Raw genomic sequence first — 25,620 nt, forward strand, 5'->3', positions numbered from 1 at the left:
TGAATCTTCATTACCAGGCGATAATGAAAGGATCGGGTTCATTTCATCGCAGGTAGGTAATTAAAATTAAGCTTTAGCTGCTTTAGGATTAGGTAGGTATAAGGTTTTCTAGGGATATGGCTAAGAAACTTGTATATTTTAATCTTTCCCGTCACGGAACAATGGTGTTCTAGACCTTTAGGAGGCGTGCGCGGAGCCGAAGCCAACACGTAGACGCCCTTTTGACACTTTGTCACCGGTGCACCGAGCGGATGTTGCCCTTACCTGTGTCATGGGACGCAAGCAGAGGCAGCACCCGCCAGTGTAAGGACTATTTGAGAGTCGATGGAATCTAAAATGAATTGAGCTACTGGGTGAAAGCGATATACTAACATAATACTGGGCTATGGGATATAAATCCGGACGCCTGCCTAATAAAACGGTATCCAATTATATTTCCGGCAGACGGTGACTCGCTCCCACAAGATGGGCCCGCACAAAAAGCGACATCTAAGATGGCTCAAGGGCAACACCGGTGTGAGCAGCTCAGGGGTGTCAAAAGGTATGGCTGCTAACAGACACTGTGCCTACTCGCATCTTATGCAACTTTTACCTCTGAAGCATATCGCTCTAACGACGCCACTCTGGACGGCCGGCCAAGGCAAGCCAGAGGCAGAGAATCCTGTCCCACATGGGGCTCTTTGGTTTTAAATTATCGTACCAAAGGACTTATTTTTGTTGCTCTTGTGTATATTTGTATATTTGATATAAGGCAACCAACGCAGCCTTGCGGCGCCTCAAAAACATATAACTGGGAAGCAACGTAAAAAGTTATTCGTTATTTCTTTCGCCACCAGAGGGTCTCGCTAAATATACCTTGCCCACACCAAATTTTGGTCTTGCCCCGATACTCAATTATCAATATTTTTCCCATTTGCTGGAGAGCTGGCAGACATTTTGGAGTAGGCTCTTGAGGCAAGCTGAAAATTTGACTGATACTTCTCCTGTCATACCCTAACTCAGCACTGTAGGTCTGGCTGCAGGGCTGCGGGGCTAAACCAACCCTTATATTTTTAAACATGTTTAGACGCCATAAAATGATCTTGGGGCGATCTGTAATTTTTACAAGTAAAAGTTAAGTATCTAAAAAATCATAAAAAAATAAGCTAGAACATTTTGTCGGGTTTTTGACCTTGACACGTAGGCGGGACACGTAGCTTGCATCACAGACCGAAGATGGACAAAACGGGTAACTGAATGGGCGGGCCCTATTGGAAAAAGAGGCCAAGGGAGACCCAAAGCCCGCTGGATTGATGAAATTCAAAGAATTGCTGGTAGAGCCTGGAAGCTTAAAGCCCAGGATAGGAAAAAATGGAAACATGGAGGAGGCCTTTACCCAAAGCGGCCTTTACCCATGTAAAAAAGAGAAACTAATATATATATATATATATATATATTTTTATACCATTTGTAAATTTGCATGGAAATAAAGGGCTTTATTATTATTATTTACCCTTGACAGGCGCGTCCAAAATAATTTTTCAATAAATTTAAAAAAAATATTCTTGAGGCAATCTGTAATTTTTACAAGTAAAAGTATTCATTATATTGCAAATACATTCAAAATCCACACTTTAATTATGGTCCGTTGAAAATTAGCTCTAAATTAGTCATCTTTGCAATAATTATTGCGTCAATTACACGTATATCGAGTGAATAACATAATTATACCGATGGACTGAGTACAGCTTTGTGTGTTCATTAAGCATTGATGCATGTGATATGGATAGTATGCTGTTTACAGGAGAAATTAATTTCAACCTTAATTATTAACGAATACTATTCATCGCCGGATTAATTAATTGATAACACTTGTCGGGTTGACAATGACCAACTATAAGAGTCACACGAAACTAGCCGCCTCCATACAATTGAAGTTACGCTCTCATTTTAAATAACATGAAATTTGACATAAACGTTGCAGTAATATATATTTTAAGGGCATATTACACATCTAAACCTTTCTAAAGAATCACTCTATTGATAGGTGAAAACCACATGAAAATCCGTTCAGTAGCTTCTGAGTTTATCGCGAACATACAGACATACAGATAGACAGACGTGGCGGGGGAGTTTGTGAAATTCATTGCCAGAAATTGTAATGCAAAGTAATTAGAGCTAGGTAGTAGAAGTTCATGGGCGTCGCGAGCTGATGAAGAGATTATTCAAAAGTAAGAGTCATTTAAGAGTAATAACAAGTACCTAACAATATAATGATATCTAGATGATGTGTCTTCGTTGCCTATACGGAGTGGCGGACATGGCATAGGTACGGCACGTGCGGGATGTGTGTCTTCCGGCCATCCTGAAGCTGAGGCTGAACGCGGATTCGGCGCCGAAATCTGGGGCTTGGTTGCATGCCCTTCCCTCCCCGAACTTAAGCACCATGCTCGACAATGACTCGTTGCGGGTGGCCGTTTTGCTCTTCGTCTGGGCTGCGATGTTTGTCAACCACATCAATGCATTTGCGGGTGTATGGTGGAGAGCAATGGGCACCATGCTATGAGTTGTTGTCGGTGTCGGAGGTACCACGGCACCACGCGTTGAGTGACATTGTTTTAAGGGTACTGGTGTCAGCCAATGTCCCGTGTGTGCTGGAGCAACCGGGCCTTAGCCGGTCGGATGGCAAAAGCCCGGACGGTTTGACTCTGGTGCCGTGGGAACTTGCGGTTTTACCAATAAAAACGTTCGCTTACGATTACAAATAGACGATGTATTAATTCTTATGAAATCATTCTTGTGACCTTTGACTTAAGTAAGGTTTTTTTTAAATATGGTTGATGAGACTTCAGATGGTCTAAATCTCTTAACGACTTCTATGTAGACAAAGTCGCAGGCGGAAACTGGTTCAGGCATTTAGCCAAGATGACAATTGTTTGCAGAAAACGAAACAAACACTATTGTCTCTATTACTCTTCCATAATAGTGCGACGGAGACAGATAGCGTTTCGTTTCGTTTATCTGCGAACGATTGTCTTCGCTAGGCCCCATGGTAGATTGGTTCCTAATTAAATAAATGAATGAATACATATGTATTTCAGATGAATAAAAATCCATCTTCTGTTATTACAGAGAAGAGTCTTGAATGAAAAAAATTAAATATTTATTTCTCTCTTATATCTTAAAACTAAAGACACACAATTGTGGCTACGATGTAGTTCGCAACCCCGCGGTGTCAGGGAGCCGGCCGCGGAACCGCCGGAACTTGACAATCGTCGGCCAAAACTCCTTGGTGAACCAGCCGGGTTGTACTTTTTCCGGAACGTGCGGAAATTTGAATCATACGATCCTGCCCGGTGTCCAATCTCACTCACCTTAAAAGTCGTGCGTGAGATACGCGCCAATCACCATGATGACCGTCAAGCTCGTGTCAAAACCAGTTCAAATCATAACCAATAGTTAAATTAGGATCGACCTCCAGGTGTTGAATACATTATTTACGAGCTATGGACGTGTTACTTTATGTCCAGACGAAAACATTTAAAGTGGCACCTACATAGACTACCGTCTGCAGACATCGCATAATGAAGCGTTTACAAAGATTGCGACGTCACACGAAGCGCTTTGAATACTGTAGCACAATGTTTCTGTTTGGCCCTATGATTGACTTACTTACTTACTCCTCTGGCGCAGCGACCCAAAGTATGTCTTGGCCTCCAACACTACTGCTCGCCACTGATCCCGGTCCTGTGCAGTTTCTCGCCAGTCTTCAACCTGGAGCTCGCGTAGATCCGTGTCCACCACATGCGCCCATCGATACCTAGGTGATTGACTGGTAGATGATAAATAAATTAATATTATATGGGCATTCTTGCACAAATTGACTAAGTCCCACGGTAAGCTCAAGAAGGCTTGTGTTGTAGGAACTCAGACAACGATATGTATAACATACGTATACTAAAATACATAGAAAACATCCATGACTCAGGAACGAATATCTGTGCTCATCACACAAATAAATGCCTTTACCAGGATTCAAATTTCACCATTTGTACATTGTTATGAAATAATTTGTGCAATAAAGTTTCAACAAATAAACATTACTATTGCAGCGTTTTATTGAAATATCGTTGTTCAATTCTTGACAAATATCGCAGTTTTATGGCAATATATTTTAAATAGAAGAAGAAACTCAAACAAAATCAAAAAGAACATTTGTATTTGTACTTAATTTCATGTTGAACTTATGGATCATAGGGTAGCGTAACTGGACTACAGTTGGATGGTTTAACGATATGGAACCATGACTGTCTATAAACTAGTTTTAGAAATTATTTATTCAATTTACTCTAGTATAAATACACTGCTATTATATCGAACACCACTGTAAATCTCTGGAATTCCCTCCCTCTCTTTATTCGACAAGCCCCAAGCAAACCCGTTTTCAAACGCCTACTTCGTAAGCATCTTCTGTCAGAAGGACTTAAATAATGTTCACCATCATGTATATGTACATAATTATATGTATTAGTCTATCTTTTATACATTATGTATCAGTAGTAGTAGTTAACTATTTATATATTTTTAATATTATTTGACTTCATGTTTAATTTTTTCCTTATTATTTGTTATTAATTTTTCCTGCACCAACATACACAAAGTCTCAGTTTGACCTAATGGTTGACTGGTAGAGAATGCCTTTTGGCATTAAGTTTGCCATTTGTACATTTTTCTTTATGTGTGCAATAAAGTTTAAATAAATAAATAAATGCTCCATCAACAGCGTGTGATCTGTGAAGTGTTATTTGTATTGAGCGGAGCCGACAATTTGCCAATGTAGATCGTTGGTGCCAAGGTTACGCCATTGTGGTGGACAAAGGTTTGAATCCTCTAGATGATAAACGGCCCGATTCGAACTTCGGTCCAATCCATATCGTATCTTTAATACTTACGTCAAAAAATTCCTAAAGATACGATATGGATTGGATCTTCTTTCTATCTTTTAAAATTATGGCTTCAGTTCAGTGGGACTATTTCGCCAGTATCAAGGTAATAGGAGCTTTAAATACGACTAAAATTGTACGGTTAGTACAAGACAGTGTACGATGATTTTATTAGCCCTTGTAAAGCGATAATTGGACTTTACAAGTAGCTCGTGGGCTACCGGCCGTTGACTCCAAAATGGTGGTTAAACGCGTTTCAAGATTAATTCTCCATTCACTGCTCACTACCACATTAGTGTAACTATAATAAGCTATCGATATTACACTTTAAACAATATTAATGAGCAAAAAACAAAGAAATTAATCACGAGGCTAACTATCAAGAGGGCGCTCGAACCGGAAGACCTGGATTGGATATGTGTCAGAAGTGACGTTTTTTGTATGAAAAAACGTCACTTTTGACACTGACATATATAATATCGTCCTTATAGCAAATGTCTGATTTATCTTAAAGTTCGTATCGGGACGAAAGAACTAGGTGTCCTAACGTAAAACCACTGGGGTTGTGGAAAAACACTAATTCAGTTATATTTTATTTAATCCCACCCACATAATACAGAGAAATTATAAATGTAACTCCAGAGACCCTCCAAAGACTCCAGAGGGAGAGAGGATGGCAGACGGTCTAGAGGACCAAGTCCAACGAGATGGTGTGAAAAACATCCGCTCAGATGGACATCACACTAACCAACGTTTTCCACAAAGCAACCGACGGGGAGAAGTGGAGAGTTGCCATAATTAAAATTAGCAAGCACGATCCTCAGCAGTAACCGACTTAGAAGAAGAACTTCAGAGAATTAATCCACTTGATAGCTTCGTTGTTTAGGTTTATCAGGTCTTCCGGGGTCCTTCAGTATATCGAGATGGGCTCTCTTGGAAAATATGTCGGATACTCTGTTCCTCGATCTGCAGTTATATGTATATAAAGCGGGGGGGGGGGGGGAGGGATTTGATAAGTTTAAAGGTAAAGGTAAACTCTCTTTAAAAAAAATGTGCAGCGCCTTAGTAACACACGTGTTTTCTTTTAATTAGCTGCTTATACAAATAACAACAAAGGTTGAGAGTTGATTAACATTTCCAAGTTTTAGAATTTTATTTTGTAGTTTGTGTACTAATAGTAGCGTATATTCCAAATTTCAGCTTTCTAGGACTGCGGGAAGTGCCGTAACTATGCAATTGAAACTTTATGTGTATGATAAGTCCACTAATAATATCACATCCCGAGTTTAGTTTACCCAAGTTATGAGGGTGCAAAAAAACGAAGAAGCGCTTCAAGTTAAAAATTCAAGAAGTGCCCCCAGATAAATAAATTTGGAAAGCAACATAAACGCCTTCAGTTTTGTTTTTATTCATAAAGTAACTTAATAATGCAGTCGGGTAAAAGATGTGTATTTTTCTATGTATTTTTATTCCTGACAAGGACGTGCAAGTGCACTCCCTTGCACCCCGCTGCCGGCGCACATGCTAATGTTTAACAACGAGTAAGATGACAAAGATGAATTGAAAGCGAAAATTAATCAAAAATAACAGATTTCTTCGTAGGTATAGAAATAAATATGGAAGTGTATTTTGTGCTCCTTATGTATGAGTTTAACCTATATACTCGTAGTTATGTAATATCATTGCTACGTAAGCACAAAACCAGTTTCTCATTACAAAGCAGCGCCCTCCGGAATTAGTATTCCATTAGCAAATTTGCATTGCGGCTTATTTTGACTACTGTGTTTCATGGTTGCTCAATCGCTGTTCATTAACTAGCGGAATGTGACCTGAAGATCCAAATTGTTAGAATTGTAACTGTCTTCGTAAGCGGCAAGCTTGTTTAGTCAATAGGTAGTCGCATAAACACGCGTGGAACATGTTTAAACCTTGAATTATTATGAACGAGCAGACGAGCCGCCTGATGGGAACCAGTGATCGCCGCCCATGGACATAAGCAACATCGGAGGAGCCACTTCTGCGTTGCCAACCTCTGAGAACCCTTAATAGGTACCTGCTTCTTGAAGAACCCAATGTCATAGCGCAAGGGGAACACCTCAGAAGGTAGCTCATTCCACAACTTGCACGTTCTGGGCAAAAACGAGCGAGATGCCCGCTTGTTCTTGGTGTGCCGCGTGTCGAGAAAGTAAGGATGAACTTTGTTTCGTTGGTGGGAGGTGCTGTGATAAACTCCTAATTTTTACTTAGTGAGTATGATTATACTGGTAATAACGATGCAAAGAGCAAGGGAATGGTACCCGTGCATTGGTGGCGGCGAGCCGGCAGATTTAACTTTTTTAAGTCAAGTCAGTTAAAATAAAAGCTGTTGAATTTTGATTGTTTTCAGAGCAGCTATTTATTACGAAAGCTGGTCACGTACAAAAAACATGTTATAGTATGGTTAACTCGTTCGCGTCTTTCCTGTAGACATAGCAAAGTTAAGGAAATCTAAAGCAATTTTTTTATACCACTACGGTGGCAAGCAAGCATACGGCCCGCCTGATGGTAAGCAGTTACCGTAGCCTATGGACTCCTGCAACTCCAGGGGTGTTACATGCGCGTTACCGACCCCACACCGTTAAAGGTGGGATTTTTCAGTACTCTAGACTCAAAAAAGAAAAATTGAATTCTTGTGTATGTGAGTCGTAAGTTTTTATACAATTGTCCACAGAAGTGACCTTTTTATAAAATGTTTTTGACCCATGTAGTAAATCAAGCAAATCTAGCGATAAAAATAAAATCGTGCTTGCAACCAATGCTCATAAGAAGTCTTAATTTATAACAACTTTCCAAGAATACATTTAATATGTATTAAATAGAGTCAGACCAAGATAAGTTGGCACCGATTTTTATAGCCCAGACGGTGCAAGTGTCAAGTAAACGTCACAATTTCATAGAAGTTTGACGTTTAAAATAACACTCGCACCGTCTGGGCTATCAAAATTGCTGCCAACGTATCTTGGTTTGATTCTAGAACAGTTTGCGGTAAGTACATTCCTACTATGCAATTTTTAGGGTTCCGTACCTAAATGGTAAAACAGGACCATATTACTAAGACTCCGCTGTCCGTCCGTCCGGTTGTCCGTCTGTCACCAGGCATGAACCAGGATAATTAGACAGTTGAAATTTTCACAGATGACGTATTTCTGTTTCCGCTATAACAACAAATACTAAAAAGTACGGAACCCTCGGTGAGCGAATATCGTCGTCGAATATCGCAATATTTGGCCGAATACCGAATGCTTGCCGAATATTTGTGGCATCTCTAATAATATCAACGTCTTCTGAGAGAGCATTCTGTCAACTCCCAAACCGCCAACTGTCAAAAATGTTTATCAACAATCAACCCGCCTGTCAACCTTCGTTTAGCAGGTGTTTAACTTTCAACTTAGATTGACAACTAAAGTTTTGGAAGTCTCCATGGATTACCTACTCCACTTCCGCTTCGATTATCTGTGGTATAACGATAAATTAATAATAGGGATGTTCACTGTATTTAAAATAAATCATTCATTCATTCATTCACACCATGCATGAATAGTACTAGAACGTTAACGGAAAAACGTAGATAGAAGTTATTTTTAGACACAAATTTTATTTTATAGATTGTATGAAATATAAAGAGTAGGTAAGTTGAATACGGCGATAGTTACATAAATAAAGTTGATTCTTATGTTTTGGTTAGGTCCTATAAATTAATATCATCAAAATCATAGATGATAAAGCGATGACCGCTGAAATTCTGCGAAATATTTCAACTAATATGATACGACTACTTAAAGTTGTTACGTATTGACACCTACACTGAAATAACAATTATATATTTAATTTGGCTGGATTATGTTACATCCAATTACATTCATTTGATAATTTCCTCAGTTAATTTTAGTGACAAGCCTGAAAAAAAACGAAAGTGATTGCGATTTTTTGTCTCATTCAACTTATAGACAAAAAGTAATAGCGTGTTGTGAATAAGATACCTTTTACCAAGCTCTTATTGTTGCCTGGCTTTTATGCTTGTCTTTTTTCTATGGTTGTAGCGAAGTAAATGAATATAGTATTTTTCAAATTCGTACATGTACGCTGACAGGTGTCATTTCATTGTGAAACCAAGCATAACACCTTCGCAGGAAAGGGAGGCCTGCGCTAGGGCGATTGTGGATAGACAGGCGACAAGGATATCAGTCTCAGAGATAGCCAAAGCCATTAAATCCATGTCTGGTGGCAAGTCGCCTGGTCACGATGGTCTCAGTGTGGAGCATCTACGGTTTGCTGGTCGTCATATCCTGCGTGTACTTGCAATGTTTTATTCTCTGTGCATATCCCATTCTTACCTGCCCCTCGACTTAATAAAAACCTTGGTCATACCAGTGGTGAAAAACAAGACAGGAGACCTAACTAGTAAAAATAACTATAGACCGATATCGCTCGCTACTGTTATGGCAAAGGTACTGGACGGTGTGCTTAATGCGCAGTTGAATAAAAACCTTTCATTGCATGACAACCAGTTCGGGTTTAGGCCCGGGCTGTCAACTGAAAGTGCTATCCTGTGCCTTAAGCATACCGCAGCGTATTATGTTGACAGAAATACGCCAGTTTATGCCTGTTACCTAGATTTATCAAAAGCGTTTGATCTGGTTTCCTACGATATACTTTGGAAGAAACTTGAGGGAACTTAGCGCCCGATCTGATAGGTATATTTAGATATTGGTATGGAAACCAGATCAACAACGTGAGATGGGCAGGTACATTGTCTGAGACGTATGGGTTGCAATGTGGGGTGAGGCAGGGGGGGGTTGAGCTCACCATCGCTTTTCAACCTATATATGAATGAGCTTATTGTCGCGCTCAGCAGCATGCATGTGGGCTGTCACATAGACGGGGTTAATATGAACAATGTGAGCTATGCCGACGACATGGTGCTGTTGAGTGCGTCAGTCTGCGGCATCAGAAGGTTGCTTAAAGTATGTGAGGATTACGCACACACGCACGGACTCAAGTATAATGTTGATAAAAGTCAGTATATGGTTTTTGGGGTCGAGTCTAAAATACCATCTGTAATACCACCTATCAAACTTAACACGGTTGCCCTGCAAAGGGTATACCAGTTCAAGTATCTAGGTCATATGGTTACTACCGACCTCAAGGACGATGCTGATATAGAACGGGAACGTAGGGCCTTATCAGTCAGAGCTAACATGATTGCACGCAGATTTGCTCGATGCTCAAAAGAAAGTAACGTGACTTTATTCAGAGCTTTTTGCACAACATTCTACACTTGCAGTCTATGGAGAAGGTACACCTTGAGATCGTATAGGGCCCTACAAGTACAATATAATAACGCGTTTAGGGCACTGATGGGGCTGCCGCGATACTGCAGCGCATCAGGGATGTTTGCGGAGGCGCAGGTGGCGTGTTTTAAAGCTACCATGCGCTTGCGAGCCGCATCTCTGGTGCGACGCGTGCGCGCCAGCTCCAACAGCGTCCTGGCAATGATTGCGGACAAGTTTTGCCCGTACATGTCATTTTGCTGTGGACTCCATGCGCCCAGCAGCGCTGTGGTTAACACATTGAGATAGGTGATAACTGTCAATGTGTTAACCACTGATGCGTTAAAAAACTTTTATTTTATTTTCTTTGTATTATTTTATTGTAGGTATTAATGCATGTGTACTCGTATTTGTAGTATAGTGTTTAAGTCTAGTGTTGTATGAGTCATTATGTTACTCGAAATAAACGAATTTTAATTTTTTTTAAATTAGATTTTTGCGAGATATGGCGTTTTTAGGGTATATAATTATATGGAGATGACACCTGTCACTCTACCCATCGAGTTTGAAAAATATTATGCAATCAAATTAGTAAACGTACGCAGATCGTGCAAGTTGTGGAATGAGCTACCTTCTGAGGTGTTTCGCTTGCGTTATGACATGGGGTTCTTCAAGAAGCAGGTATTTAAGGTTCTCAAAGGTTGGCAACGCATAAGTGGCTCCTCCGATGTTGCTTATGTCCATGAGCGGCGATGACAGCTTCTCATCAGGCGGCTCGTCTGCTCGTTTGCTGCCTATTACATAAAAAAAACGTCATTAACAACTAGGGAAAAAAAAAATTACTTCTAGTCCATGATGTTGGCAATTATTAGTCGGTTCGCAAATTTCGCGATATTCGTGACACCGTGCGAAGCCGGGTCTCTATAAATTAATTATAATCTGAAATAGATATCGTCTAGGGCTTCCAATCCCGCAGCGTATCTTTAATCCCGGTACCTACGGGACTGCATATTTTTAATCCCGGTATTTTCGGGCCCCGCATGAAAATTAAAATTATTAATACGACATTAAAAACCCATTGAGATAATCAATCTACTTACACATTTCAAATCAACCATAGGATCAAAGATAAATAAAAATAAATGTTGCCTTCATTAATGACAACGAAAATCAGAAATCTAAATATAATTTTTCATTTTTAAAATATAATCAGTTTGGTCAGCTTTCTGTTGAGAATACGAGTATTAGCAAAGAAAACATAACATGGATATTGTCTAACTACTCCGAATTTTAGAGACAATATATCCAACCACATGAAAAGGCATAAAACGGCTTTCATCTCTTTTTTTATTATGGATTCAAGTGTGTTAGCTCTAATTTCTGTTGCATCGTTCAGAATGCGGGACTGCAAAGCTCGCAATCCCGCAACAAGCGGGATTTAAAAAAGGCGCGGGATCCCCGAAATACCGAGATCTCGGAATACCGGGATTGGAATCCCTAATATCATCTCTCGTTATACCGTAATCCTGTAAGGGATTCATATTGAATATGTAAGCAAGCAGGTACTGCGCGCTCTTTAGAGTTAGAAAAAAACATGATGCCCAATATACCCAGGGGCATAATGAAATTTAAATATAGCTCATTACATCTCAGTATGCTATACTATAACACCGTTTACGACCAAGTGAGTTAGGTGAAAAGAAATAAATCTATTCCAAGGTTATGAAAGATAAATTTGTGAAGTTCCCTACAGACAAAATCAAAGCTCGACCTAAATAAGATAATAGCAATTTCTATAAAACAACTATTGGAAATCTTTGATATTCTACTTATTCCAGTCACGTGACATGACATTCAAACGCAAATGTAAATCTATAGTCGAAGTACTTGATATAAGTGGGACCTCGATATTACGAATCTCAAAAGAGTTTTCGTCTTTTAGACCAGCGGTTGAACAAAAATGGGTTTCGATAATATTAAAGTTTTTTCTTTTTTGATATGTCATTGGGAGTATGTTAAATAATACTTTGGTAAAAAGTTAGAAATTTTAAGGTTGAGCTTTCGGTTATATTTAAATATTTTAATTTTTGCTAATAACTAAGTAAATATAGAATTAAAGTTACAGAAAACTTTAGCATATCGAATAACACTTCAATTTATGTACAATTTTCAGTTTTTAGAAATCTGGAACAGCTGCTTTCTGGTAAACGTAAAAACACGAGTTATTTTGTAAATATAGAATTAGAGTTGCTGATATTGCAAAATTACGATATTATCGATCAACTTAGTATTCTAGTAAAAAGTTAGACATGTAGACAATGTGCTTGTCTAGATATTGATTTCAGGTTAAGCAGTATAGCTGATATTGAATTAAAGTTTGTAGAGTTAATAATAATCGATCATCAACAATGATCTCAGTTACTAAACAAAAATTTAGAAATATAAAATCACGGCGACACTCATTACTGATATGTATGCATTCCTTGCTTATATAAATACGTTACGTTTCAAACGCGCGGCAAGTTTGCGCGCGCCGCGTGCTGTGGCAGGAGGCAGCGAACAACGGTAGTGGGGAGCGGGGTGCCCTTGACTGCGTCTACGGTCCATCAAAAAAATTCCTAAAGCGTGTTTTAAATTAATAGCAATAGAAAATTGTTATTTTGTTGTTACTATAATAGGTATTGCCCGCGGTTTCGTTCACGTAGAATTCGTTATCGCGTTACATGAATATTATTTATTTATTTAAACTTTATTGCACAAACAAAAAAAAAACACAAATGGCGGACTTAATGCCAAAAGGCATTCTCTACCAGTCAACCATTGGGTCAAATAGAGACAAAAAAAACACATTCTCATACAGATGACCACCCTTCCTTGTACCATTTTAAAAGCCAGTTGCAGCTTTTCTTTCCCGATTTTTTTCAGATGTTTGGACTTGGTATTTTCCTCGCGATAGTTATTTGTTTTAAGGGGAATGTTGTTGTTAACCGCTAATGCTAATATTGATAACCGATAGTTATATAGAGATACGTTATAAGGTATATGCACCCTCACGTTATTTATTTCTGATAAGAAATAAATGTAAGACAAAATTCACAATGATACATTTCAAGTAGGTTGCCTTGTAAGATTGCGTACGGATAGTTTTTTTGTTTGTTATTTCATCGTATGATATATCAAATGAAAGCTTATTTGAAAGTTGCCGTATTAAAAAAGTTGGTCCAGTTAATGGTCGCCCAGATTAACCGATTTTTATATAAAATGTAGGCAACCATGGACTGGACCAACTTGTTAAAAAGGCAACCTAGTACAGTTAGTAATATAGTACCAGGGCGACCGAGCTTTGCTCGGTTATAACTATTTATTGTAATATGGTGGTGATAATCTACATAAACTTAAAAAGTAAAATGTGAACTGACAATTATTATTATTTACAATCGATTTTAACCTTACAGCACTTGTCACAGAGTAACGCCATCTATTGTCGATTTCTCTTATTACATAGGTCATTTTTTTTTACTAAATTAAACTTGTGTAAAACAATAAAAATTAAAAAATTATATATAAACTTGAACATATAAAAAAAAAACAAAAGTTAGTCACCGGGCGAGATTCGAACCCGTAACACTCGTTTAGCAGTCCGCGTCTTAACCCGCTGGACCAGACGGACAGTGGCCGGCAACACGAAATTAGTCACCATATTCTGCGTCGAAAGAAAAACGCATGAAAACTCGAAAACACGCGTTTTCCCAAACATAAGACTAATCTAGATAGATTGTATACCCCCAAAAACCCCTATATACCAAATTTCAGCGAAATCGTTAGAGCCGTTTCCGAGATCACAGAAATATATATACAAGAATTGCTCGTTTAAAGGTATAAGATAAAATAACTTTTCTTTTGATATATCATGTGACGTTTTCGTTTACACAGTAAAAGCACAGTGTAAAAAGTAACAGTGGGCCGACGCCTTTGATGTTTGCGTAAATGCCGACACCGCTCAAGGTCTCCGTACCTACCTAGGGTTATCACAGACTTACACAACTGCCCAAAAGAGGATGGAAATGTTTTTAGTTTTCATGTTGTATGATGTATGTGTACTAATTTTACAAATGACGTCCATTTTGGAAATAAAGATGGCGGACGTCACTTTTTTGAAAAAGTCGTCATGGTTGTTGTTTTCTGGGTTTTTAGGGGTGTGGATTTCAAAAATGGCATCTATTTTGAAAATAAATATGGCGGACGCTACTTTTTGAAATGGGTGTCGATGTGTGTAGCCGTGATATCAACCACCTTTAATTCTAAAATGGTCTCTATTTTTGAAATCTGCACCAACAAGAACCGCCAAAATTGACGTCATTTTTGTAATTGGAACCCCGAGGAACCTCGGAGATGACACCCATATCGATTTTTAAGAAAAATTAATGTCCGCCATCTTGGATTTCAAAATAGACGTCATTTTCGTAATCGGAATCCCGAGGAACCTCGGATATGACACCCATATCGACTTTTAAGAAAAAATAATTTCCGCCATCTTGGATTTCAAAATAAACGTCATTTTCGTAATCGGATCCCCGAGGAACCTCGGAGATGACACCCATATCGATTTTTAAGAAAAATTAATGTCCGCCATCTTGGATTTCAAAATGAACGTCATTTTCGTAATCGGAACCCCGAGGAACCTCGGAGATGACACCCATATCGATTTTTAAGAAAAATTAATGTCCGCCATCTTGGATTTCAAAATAAACGTCATTTTCGTAATCGGAATCCCGAGGAACCTCGGATATGACACCCATATCGACTTAAGAAAAAATAATTTCCGCCATCTTGGATTTCAAAATGAACGTCATTTTCATAATCGGATCCCCGAGGAACCTCGGAGATGACACCCATATCGATTTTTAAGAAAAAATAATGTTCGCCATCTTGGATTGCAAAATGGACGTCATTTTCGTAATCGGAACCTCGAAGAACCTCGGAGATGACACCCATACCGATTTTTAAGAAAAATGAATGTCCGCCATCTTGGGTTCCATAATGGATGTCATTTTCGTAATCGGCACCCTGAGGACTTTCAAAAATAATGAAAACATCAAATACTACATGATACATATACAAACAGAAGCAAGAAACAATTTCTTGCTTTTTAAAGTCTTAAACTACTCATAATTTCTTAAAATAAGTTATAAAACATGGCCGCCATTTTGAATTTGAAAATTGATATCATAATTATGATATATTTTTGTTTACACTGAGACAAATAATTAGCACATGTCGTATGAAATATTTTAATTGTGTGTTTTTTATTTTTATATTACGTCGGTGGCAAACAAGCATACGGCCTGCCTGATGGTAAGCAGTATCCGTAGCCTATGTACGCCTGCAACTCCAGAGGAGTTACATGCGCGTTGCCGACCCTAACACCCTCCCACCCCTCGTTGAGCTCTGGCAACCTTACTCACCGGCAGGTACACAACACTACGAGTAGGGTCTAGTGTTATTTGGCTGCGATTTTCTGTAAGGTGGAGGTACTTCCCCAGTTGGGTTCTGCTCTAGATCTGGAATGACATCCGCTGTGCTGTGCCCTACCACACAGAGCCAGATGACATTTACAATGCCCATACCTCTCTTATAATGCCTGTGCTAAAAATGTGATTGCGAACTACCTGCAATAACTATACAGTACCTGGGCGACCGAGCTTTGCTCGGTTATAACTATTTATTGTAATATGGTGGTGTATAGGTGATAATCTTAACTACATTCTTTTACTAAATTAAACTTGTCTAAAACAATAAAAATTAAAAAATTATATATAAAATTGAACATATAAAAAAACAAAAGTTAGTCACCATGCGAGATTCGAATCCGTAACACTCGTTTAGCAGTCCGCGTCTTAACCCGCTGGACCAGACGGACAGTGGCCGGCAACACGAAATTAGCGACCATATTCTGCGTCGAAAGAAAAACGCATGAAAACTCGAAAACACGCGTTTTCCCAAACATAAGACTAATCTAGATCGATTGTTTACCCCCAAATACCAAATTTCAGCAAAATCGTTAGAGCCGTTTCCGAGATCCCGGAAATATATATATACAAGAATTGCTCGTTTAAAGGTATAAGATAATTAGGCATTAAAACACTCGTGTGATCTTTTTAAGAAACTCACTTCGTTCGTTTCCTAAGCCCACACTCGTGTATTTTAATGCCTTTTATTATGTAGCAGTAACATAAACTACTAATATATGTTGAAAGTAAGTACAGGCGGCTAACACAATGGTAACAAAAGACAAAAGTTTTGAAAATGTAATTTTCATCATCGTCACTTGGCTGTACATTTGAGGGCCTATCGCGAACCACGTTCGACGTGTTACCTCTCTGTCGCACTTGTAAATTCGTACGTAAGTATGACAGGGAGGCAACACGTCGAACGTGGTTCGCGGTAAGCCCTCTGATCCCACCTCCATTAGTCTTTTGTACGCCGGTATAGCCTTCGACTCAATGTATAATCTACACTTTTTATGGAAACGTAGTTCCTCCTTCCCGTAGAAATATTTAACTTTCCCATTACCAAGAAAGATTATTTGCTCGCAGTTATTAGCTGCTCAATTCCTCGTTTTTTCTCTGTTACTAAGTCAGTACAGTACACATATCAAACATTTTTCACTCATTTGGAAGTCATAATAACTTTTATTCTATAATTAAATTCATGTAATGTCCGCATCTAATTTATGTGCACGATAAACAAACAAATGAATGATTTGAAAGAAAAGACAAACAGCGCTTGCGAAGCTGAGCGGGGGGCGCGGGCGGGGCGAGGTATCTATCGCTCACTAGGTCGGCTACGATAGGCTCCCGCGCGCCGAGCCGACATGTTGACGGACCAGCGCGGCGTGGTTATGAATTTCGCGCCTTTTTAAGTTGATTTTACTATTACAATGCAAGCTACACACAGATATTTCTTACTTTCCATAAAATGGCTGCATATATTATTTTATAGTAATAGACTTATCTCTACGGACTTTAATTCAATATTAGATCTTACAGGACAAAAAACGCATATTAATTGTAAAGCACATATCCTATTCTTCTAATTTTTTGCCTTGCCTATTAACTTAAGAATTTAGATATGATATTGTGGATTTTTCAAACTTTAATTCAATATTGACAAAATAATAAGCTAATTTGAGTTTGACAAAGTAGCACGTTGATTTTTTTTCTAAAAATTTGCTAGCATAAAGCCTCATACATATTATAAAAGACGATGCTTAAATTTTGTACTTTAATTCAATATTCAAAATTCATCAATAAAAATACATAAATACCTTATTTATATCTAACGCTCGTTCTAAATTTTCTTCATATATTACAAATATGCTTAAAAATATGTCCCATACCAGATAAACATCACTTTTCACTCTTTAGAATTATCGAAACTTATAGGGCAAAAATCCGGTCCCACTATTGGTCTATTTAGAGGGTATAGACTTCATGCAGCCACGTGTGAGCCGGTACCAACAAAAATTTGTTTCTGTAGAGGTTTCGAGTTACGTAGGTAAGTGTAATGAATGAAGATCTCGTAAAAGAGAGGTAATTAATTATGCATACGCCTAAAATATTTATTTTTTGTTTGTTGTTCTTCAAGTTATACAGGTTTGTTAATAAATAACTTCGATATATAAAGATAATAAAGCCTATGTTTTCGAGTTACATACACATGCAAAAAATATACTGGATCACCCTGAAGGAAATCGTTGATTACGTCGTCTGAATAAGGAAACACGTGTTGAGTTTTGTATTTTCAGTGGTGGGTTGGTTATATTTATATGCGTATTTATTTTTGCGGTGGGAGGGTGTGAATATTAATTACATGTAAAAATACGCAAGTAAGTATAACGGGCTAGCGGTGATTGACTAGCACGTTATCTTAAGAAAAGTAATATTTTTCGTTTTAATTAGTCTTAATAAGGTTAAATATTTCGGGGGTTTTGGGCTTTGAAGGGAAGAATTTCGCCCAAAGTTCGAGTTACCGAGGTGCCACTGTATTTTGTTTGCGAATCAGACAAACTCATGGTAATAATCCGCTCAATCAATCTCAATGAAGCTACGTCCAGCGCCGTGATTGCAGAGTTGACTATAATATTGTTACCGCTACTAAAAGATTGCGAATAACGTTTTTACAATATTTTCTTTAACTTACATAGGCTACGGAGATTGCTTACGATCAGGCGAGCCGTATGCTTGTTTGCTACCGACTAGTATTAAAAAACTTGCCATGTAGCTATGTATGTAACTATATATGTACGGGTCAAATCTTGCAAGTTAAATTTGACCCACTTCCCGGTCTCCGATGAAGCTGAAAATATGCATACATATGTAAGTCAGGTGACAATGCAATATTATGATGCCATCGAGCTGATCTGATGACTTCATAGCAAGAAGTCGCTTCGACGCTCTATGGACTACCGTAATATAGATAGATAGAATACTCTTTATTGGCACACCTCAGTAAACAGATACAAGAAAATAAACACTTGATAAAATGTACCTACTTTCAAAATTATTTATTTCATGTAATTTACACACAGTTGCTTTACAATGTTTTACATTTACATTAAACATACAACCTACACACATAACACCACTTAACACATTAAAAGTAGACAAATAGATATAATACATACAGTGGTAGCCAAACTATTCAATTTTAGCTACCACTGTATCACACTTGTAGGGGTATGTAGTCCCGCACAGTGGAGTATTGTGGGACAGTTTGGTTTGTCCGCTATTATTCTCAAGATGGTATTGGGTCTGTCCCGCACCTGGCGCATCAGAGGGCCTACCGCGAAACACGTTCGACGTGTTGCCTCTCTGTCACACTTACGTACGAAATTACAAGTGCGACAAAGAGGCAACACGTAGAACGTGGTTCGCGGTAGGCCCTCAGGGATGCCGCGCGCCCACGCAGTCACATGAAAACGAACGCACGACTCCCGCCCCGCGTCCCGCGCCCGTTTTGTCTTTTCTCTGGGAGTGCGGGGGCATGTGATTGGTCAATTTTTTATCAGTTGACTACAGCGTATCGAAATAAATCTTATAGTTAAGTTGGGAACCCATACATGAAAAGAACGCATTTATAGTTTGTATACGAAATCTTAATTCAACCATTACAATCGACCAGTAGAAAAAAGATTTTTTAATTATTTTCATAGTAGGGGCGATCTCAGCCGCAGCCCGCCCCGTGCCGGGCCGAGCCGGACCCATTACTTGTCACCTCGTAATGGCCCAGTTATATGACAATCTGTCACCTACGTCACACGACATACGCGTTCGAAGGATATTGTTTATTACTCCAGACATTTTACGGACCAGAAATACGGCGAATTGGAAAATTATAACAGCTGATGTTATTAGTTTAATGTATAAATGATAATTCTAGTATTAAGTCCTTTATGCCAATTTCCGCATCTTGGAAAAATAATGAAATAATTTGGTCACAAAATTTCACGAGAATCGGTTAAGAATTGCGAGCTGTAGAGGAGAATATCCTGACATACGAAAGCAAAATGCCCGAGTTAGATCTTAGCTAACGCTTCGGTCAATAAGTAAAGTGAATACACAAACCTTTTTAGTATTTGTTGTTATAGCGGCAACAGAAATACATCATCTGTGAAAATTTCAACTGTCTAGCTATCACGGTTCATGACACACTATCCTGGTGACAGACGGACGAACGGACGGACGGACAGCGGAGTATTAGTAATAGGGTTCCGTTTTACCCTTTGGTTACGGAATCCTAAAAACACAAATCAAAATATTTGATGAAATAATCTGATTTATTCCCAAATAATTAATTAAGTTTTACGGAACCTAGGGTCTATTTGTAGGGTTCTATTTTCATTTTCAATTGTCTTTATATTGTTCTAACTTTGTACGCATGTGTGTGTGCGTAATTGTAATTAATTATTACCCGTGAATACCTGTTATTAGCTTTCTGTTTTAATATTGTCTTATTGTAAGTTTAATGCTATCGGTTCTCCGTAACATAAATAAATGTGTAATAATGTACTACAATATAAAAAAATAATAATAATAAGTTAGTCTAGTTGATTGGGAACTTCCTGAGAAAACTGGCCTAACCCCAAAACCTTAGAATTAAAATTTTGTCCTATTTCAAACAAGCTTTGTTCATGCTTTCACGTTTAGGTCTAAATAATGCCTGGATCGAGGCTAAAAGGCTAAAAGGCTTAGCTCGCAAAGCCGACCCTTGATGTTAAATGACAGGATTTATAGCTGAGTGTTTTCCGAACATTTTATTTTAACGTGGATTTAATTTTCTTGCATCAAAACCAACCTTTCTATACAAAATATTAAATATTTTAATAGCATTAGGATTTAGGATTTAAAATGCGATATAGAGTGGATCCAAAAAAAAACATGATCTATAAAAAAAACTGGCCATGTGCGAGTCGGACTAGCGCACCGAGGGTTCCGTACAAACCTGTAGGTATATAAGTAAAAGTTCACCCATCACGACAAACGAGTCATATCAATTATTAAAAATGTTTTTATTATCTCGTATAATGTAACTAAAAATTTACGGTGTTCGCAATTTTTCCTTTATCAATGCTATAAGACGTTGCTTCGTACAAAATTTCAAGATTCTGAGTTCACGGGAAGTACCCTGTAGGTTTTGATTCCCTTGCGAGTGTCGAAAATTTTCGGTAATTTGCGGCATAAACGGCTGTGTCTTTTGATTGCGTTGGCTTAGAAGTTTGATTTTTTCACAGCTCCAAGGTTTCAGCTTGATACCTCCACGCGCCTTCAGGGTCTTGACAGACAGACAGACGGACGGACAACAAAGTGATTTTAAAAGGGTTCCGTATTTTGCTTTCGAGGTACGGAACCCTAAAAAACGTGCCTATATGAAAATTGAAAATTTCAATAGAGATAAATATTCATTATTATCTACTTATTAAATAGATCTAAGTATATGTTTTAATAAATTGATTAAAAATGCTATTCAAATAAAAAAATGCACTGTGACTGAAATATTACTCATGTGAATATAAACCGTAAAATAAAAAATAATCAATTAAATATTATAGGACACTAATAAACAAATTGACTAAGCCCCACCGTAAATAAGATAATTAATATAATAATTAATATGCCGCTCTTGCAATTTCCGAATATTATTTCTCCACAAAAAAATCTTGCTTATAATATTTATTGTAGGAGGTATCTCTCAGAAATTCAGAATAAATCTTTGAAGTGATTAACTACATTCACGAGCGCTGACTTTTTCGACTATCGCCTTCTCTGTCACTCGTAATGTCCGTCTCTCTCCACTTTTCCGATTCACGCTTGCGCAGAGAGGTTTTTCCCAAAAGATGCGGGCACTTGAAGCTTCATATGCTGAATAATTGTAACAGGATTTTAAACTTCGTTCTGTATTGTGTTAAAGTTGTGGAACTTGATTATATGTGTTTTTATAAACGTCTAACTTATTGCAATTTTAGTGATTAGCAAAATGTTTTTTGTTATGATAAATTAGTCTCTATTTTTGAATGAAAAATTAAAAGGTATACAAAATTAAGTATAAAAATTAACCTTAAAATAACCAGAATATAAGATTATTTAATCCATTTTTATACATAGAATGCCTCTCTATACCTACTCCGAAGTATCTATACTCTAGAACTTCTAGATCTCCTAGGCAATTTACAATAGTTACGCAAGAGGGGATCACTCTACGCAGCTTCGAGCGACGCGCGGACCCGACTCAGCCTCTGGATCCAGTGAGACCCCGGGCATCGCCTCTGACATTATCGTCATACGAATAACCTAAAAACTACGATGATTTTCCATCAAGTGTATAAGCGCCCTAATTTAAAAATAAAACTTTTTGAAAAAGGAACATTGTAAGTGGCCAGTGCAAGTTTGAAATTTTAGTGACTTGTGAGACGTTTTTTGTGGATTAAACGATTTGGAGTTATTGTTATCTGTGACTTGAGTTTGAGTGTTATTAATTGAGGTAAGATTTGGAATTTTATAGCAATTAGGTAATTCTATAATTAGCTATATTTGGGGTATAGTTAGACCAAGATAAATCTGCAACGATTTTGATAGCACACGCAGTGTGTTATTTTAAACGTGAAACTTCTATGAAATTATGACGTATAAATAACACTTGCACTGCATCTGCTAACAAAATCGTTGCAGACTTGCCTTAGTCCAACTTTACGTACGTTTTTTTTATATGCCATATGAGAGCTAGTTTTCATATATCATTGTCACAATAAGAATCCACTTACAAGAGCTTTTTTTTTAATAAACTGAATATAAACGAATTTTTGTATTTTTCTCACGTAACTGATTTTGTATTTTTCTCACGTAACTGATTTTGTATTTTTCTCTCGTAACTGATTATTACGATAAATGTATTTTGCTTTATAAAAAGTGAAACTAACAGTCAAACAAGACAGTGATCGTATTATTCTCGACACATATTAAAAAAATATCCAATATTAATGAAATCATTTTTACCATAATATAAGTACAGTACGAATGGTTTCAATGGACGAGTCAATGAAAAGCTGGGGCAATTTTTATTTTTATTGGTGATAAAATAGATAATTTTACATATTCCAAGAGATTCAACGTAACCGGAAACTGGTTTTTACGAAGAAGCCGGGAAACCTATAGGTTACTGTTATAGGTACTTTTACCGATGGTACTATGTCGACTTTATTTTTCAGGATTCTTAATAGTTAATTAAATTAATTAATGAAACAAATGATACCACAGTACTTAAAAATAAAGGCATAATGGAAAAACTCCCTGTCTTAGGGGATTATCCATTCGGGACTATTCTCTTTTCTTTTTTATCTCTTTTCTAAGCATTCTCAAAAAAATGATAGTACCTATGAATTAAATTTGACAAAACAAAAACTTTGAACAATCTGAAACAGGTATCTAATATTAAATTTGTTAAATAAAATAAATTGGTATCACCCCTTTAAAACAAAATCACTTAAATCAAATCGGAAAAATAGGTCGTGATGAATTTTAAATCTCCGTCATGTATGACTGCCCCAAGAGAAAATTTACCGGAGTTTCCCTGGACCTGCTTTGCCTTGATGTGAACGCAGCCCGATGGGTGAAGAAACTAGATCTTAAATTATAGTACCTACTCAATAAGCAATTAATTAATTATTATACTACCACTAATATTTCAGACCTGCTAGCATGAGTTGCGTTCTCGCGCGCGACTCCATACATCTAGCGCGACTTTAAATATGGACTCGCGCGCGAGAACGCAACTCATGCTAGCCGGTCGGTATACCATTTTCAGACGAGTTCTTAGTTACTACATAATAATATAATAAACATCTATTCGAAGTAGATTCAAAATTCGTTGGCTAGTCTAAAAAATATAGTCAAACGAAAGTTGTTTTAGTACATAAGTACAAATATCAGTTATTTTTCTATATGATACAAAAATTTGCATTAGCTATAAATATATTTATTTCAGTTAACATAATTTATAATTTATGAACCTCCAGGTCTTTTTGTTGTATTTTCCTTTTGTTGTGGTACATCTTTTGTATTGCATTTTTGATATGTTTGTATGACTGTTTGGTTTCTAAATAAATAAATAAAAAAATATATATAAGCGACCGGTTTGTAGCCATATGATTAAATACATAAAAATCTCCGTTCAGATGACAACTTAAATGGATTTTTAAATTAGTTTTTGTAGGTGATTTTGCACGGGAGTGGTTATTTGGGTAAGCACGGGAACCTAATATTAAGTCCTGATTAAAAACTCAACTCAACTTTAGGAATCTTGAGTCTTTTTATTCGTGATTCTTCCAGACTTGACTCAAAAAAAATCAAATCTAGGCTTAGTCACTTGAAGGTTCCGAACAGGAGTTTAAGCAAAATTAAATTACTTTCATTTATTCTAAAAAGTGTGTAGAAAATGATAGGTACGTTTAAAGCACTGTACTTTCTAAGTACGTTTTTTATCTATTTTTACGAGTCAATATTTTTCATTTCACATGGTTGAGCGTAGTTAGCGTTCTCATTTTTAGAATGAAACAATTTGCAGGTGGGATGCTATCCGTAGTGTCAAACTGACATATTGGCTAACGTTTGTGTAACCTACTTTCTATACATCTTACTCGCACTAAAATACGAGTACGAGCGAGATGCATTGAATAGATATTTGTTTTACAAGGGGGCAAAGTTGTTGTTAAACTGCTCGTGCTAATATTGATACCCGAGTAAGCGAAAGATTTCAAAATTGAACCACAGGCGTAGCGAGTGGTTCGAGAAGTGGAATCTTGAGCGTTGCCAGGGTTTCAAGGCACGAGTGTTAAACCAAGTGAAACACAAACTTTTTCACCGCACCAACGCGAGGAAAATACTAACTATGAAATACCAAAAAAATCAATCAAATCAAATCCAAATGAACGTAATAAAGAAATTTTTTATCATCCAAAATCAAATTTTAAAAGTCAATTCTACCAGCTAACATAAAGAAACAACTCAAAATTTGCATCTGATTACTTTGCCCCACATGTGGGTAAAATGCAACTTTCTCATTAGTTTTTGAACAATCAAGAGGCCCTTTACCAGTTGGTGTGGTGAAAAGTAAGTTACGCACTCGTTAGCGAACATATCAGTGTCTAACTGGTGGTAGCCTTGTGCAATTTAGGCGCAATTAGTTTACTTTTTTTTATTTTTTTATTTAGAAAACAAACAGCCTTTTACATATATATTTAAAATAAATGAACTAAAAATATGCCTAAAATTTCCTACATTACTAAGAAAACTATTACATAGAAATGTAAATTACGCAATTATAAATTACCGGTTTAGTTGTGTACTACACGCAAGTAAAGTAAGAAAACATACAAAACTATGAAAAATATGACTGGAACCAAATTGATCAATTTCTAGAAAACAAAATTTGCCTAACTTTGTTCTTGAACACGGACAAACTATGAACAAAAATATCTATATCGTTAAGAAATTCATTATACAAATAACAAGTGCACTTTATAAAGCATATACTTGAATTGAACGTTATTGATTAAGAGCGTAAGCTCAGTCATTACCTATTTTCGAACCATTTTCATTTATTCTCATTGTAACTATAAATATTCAACACTGTCATGGATTCAATTTACCAACCAAAACTTTATAGGTTGAATATTGAATATTAATCCAGTTCACAGTATTGTACTAACGATTATAATCTTTTGGATTTATATTATGGTAGTATGAAATAATAAGTAAGAATGTAATAATGGTAGTAAGAGCGTACCTGGGTCGCCTAGCAGGAGGACGTCCTATCGGACGCCCTAGGTATCGCTG

The 25,620-nt window shown here is 37.3% G+C and overlaps 1 protein-coding gene across 2 annotated transcripts in view; it reads left to right on the forward strand.

Annotated features, from left to right (window-relative positions):
• Positions 1-21,335: 21,335 nt before the first annotated feature.
• The window catches only part of LOC133524593 (uncharacterized), a 157,066-nt gene continuing 152,781 nt past the window's right edge, over positions 21,336-25,620 (forward strand). Inside the window, exon 1 of one of the 2 annotated variants that reach the window (XM_061860697.1) lies at positions 21,336-22,270. The gene's annotated coding sequence lies outside the window, so the exon portion shown is untranslated. The remainder of the gene's footprint in view (positions 22,271-25,620) is intronic. The other variant, XM_061860698.1, reaches the window with a different exon arrangement.

This window comes from Cydia pomonella, chromosome 13 (genome assembly GCF_033807575.1).
Source record: "Cydia pomonella isolate Wapato2018A chromosome 13, ilCydPomo1, whole genome shotgun sequence".
NCBI lineage: Eukaryota > Metazoa > Arthropoda > Insecta > Lepidoptera > Tortricidae > Cydia > Cydia pomonella.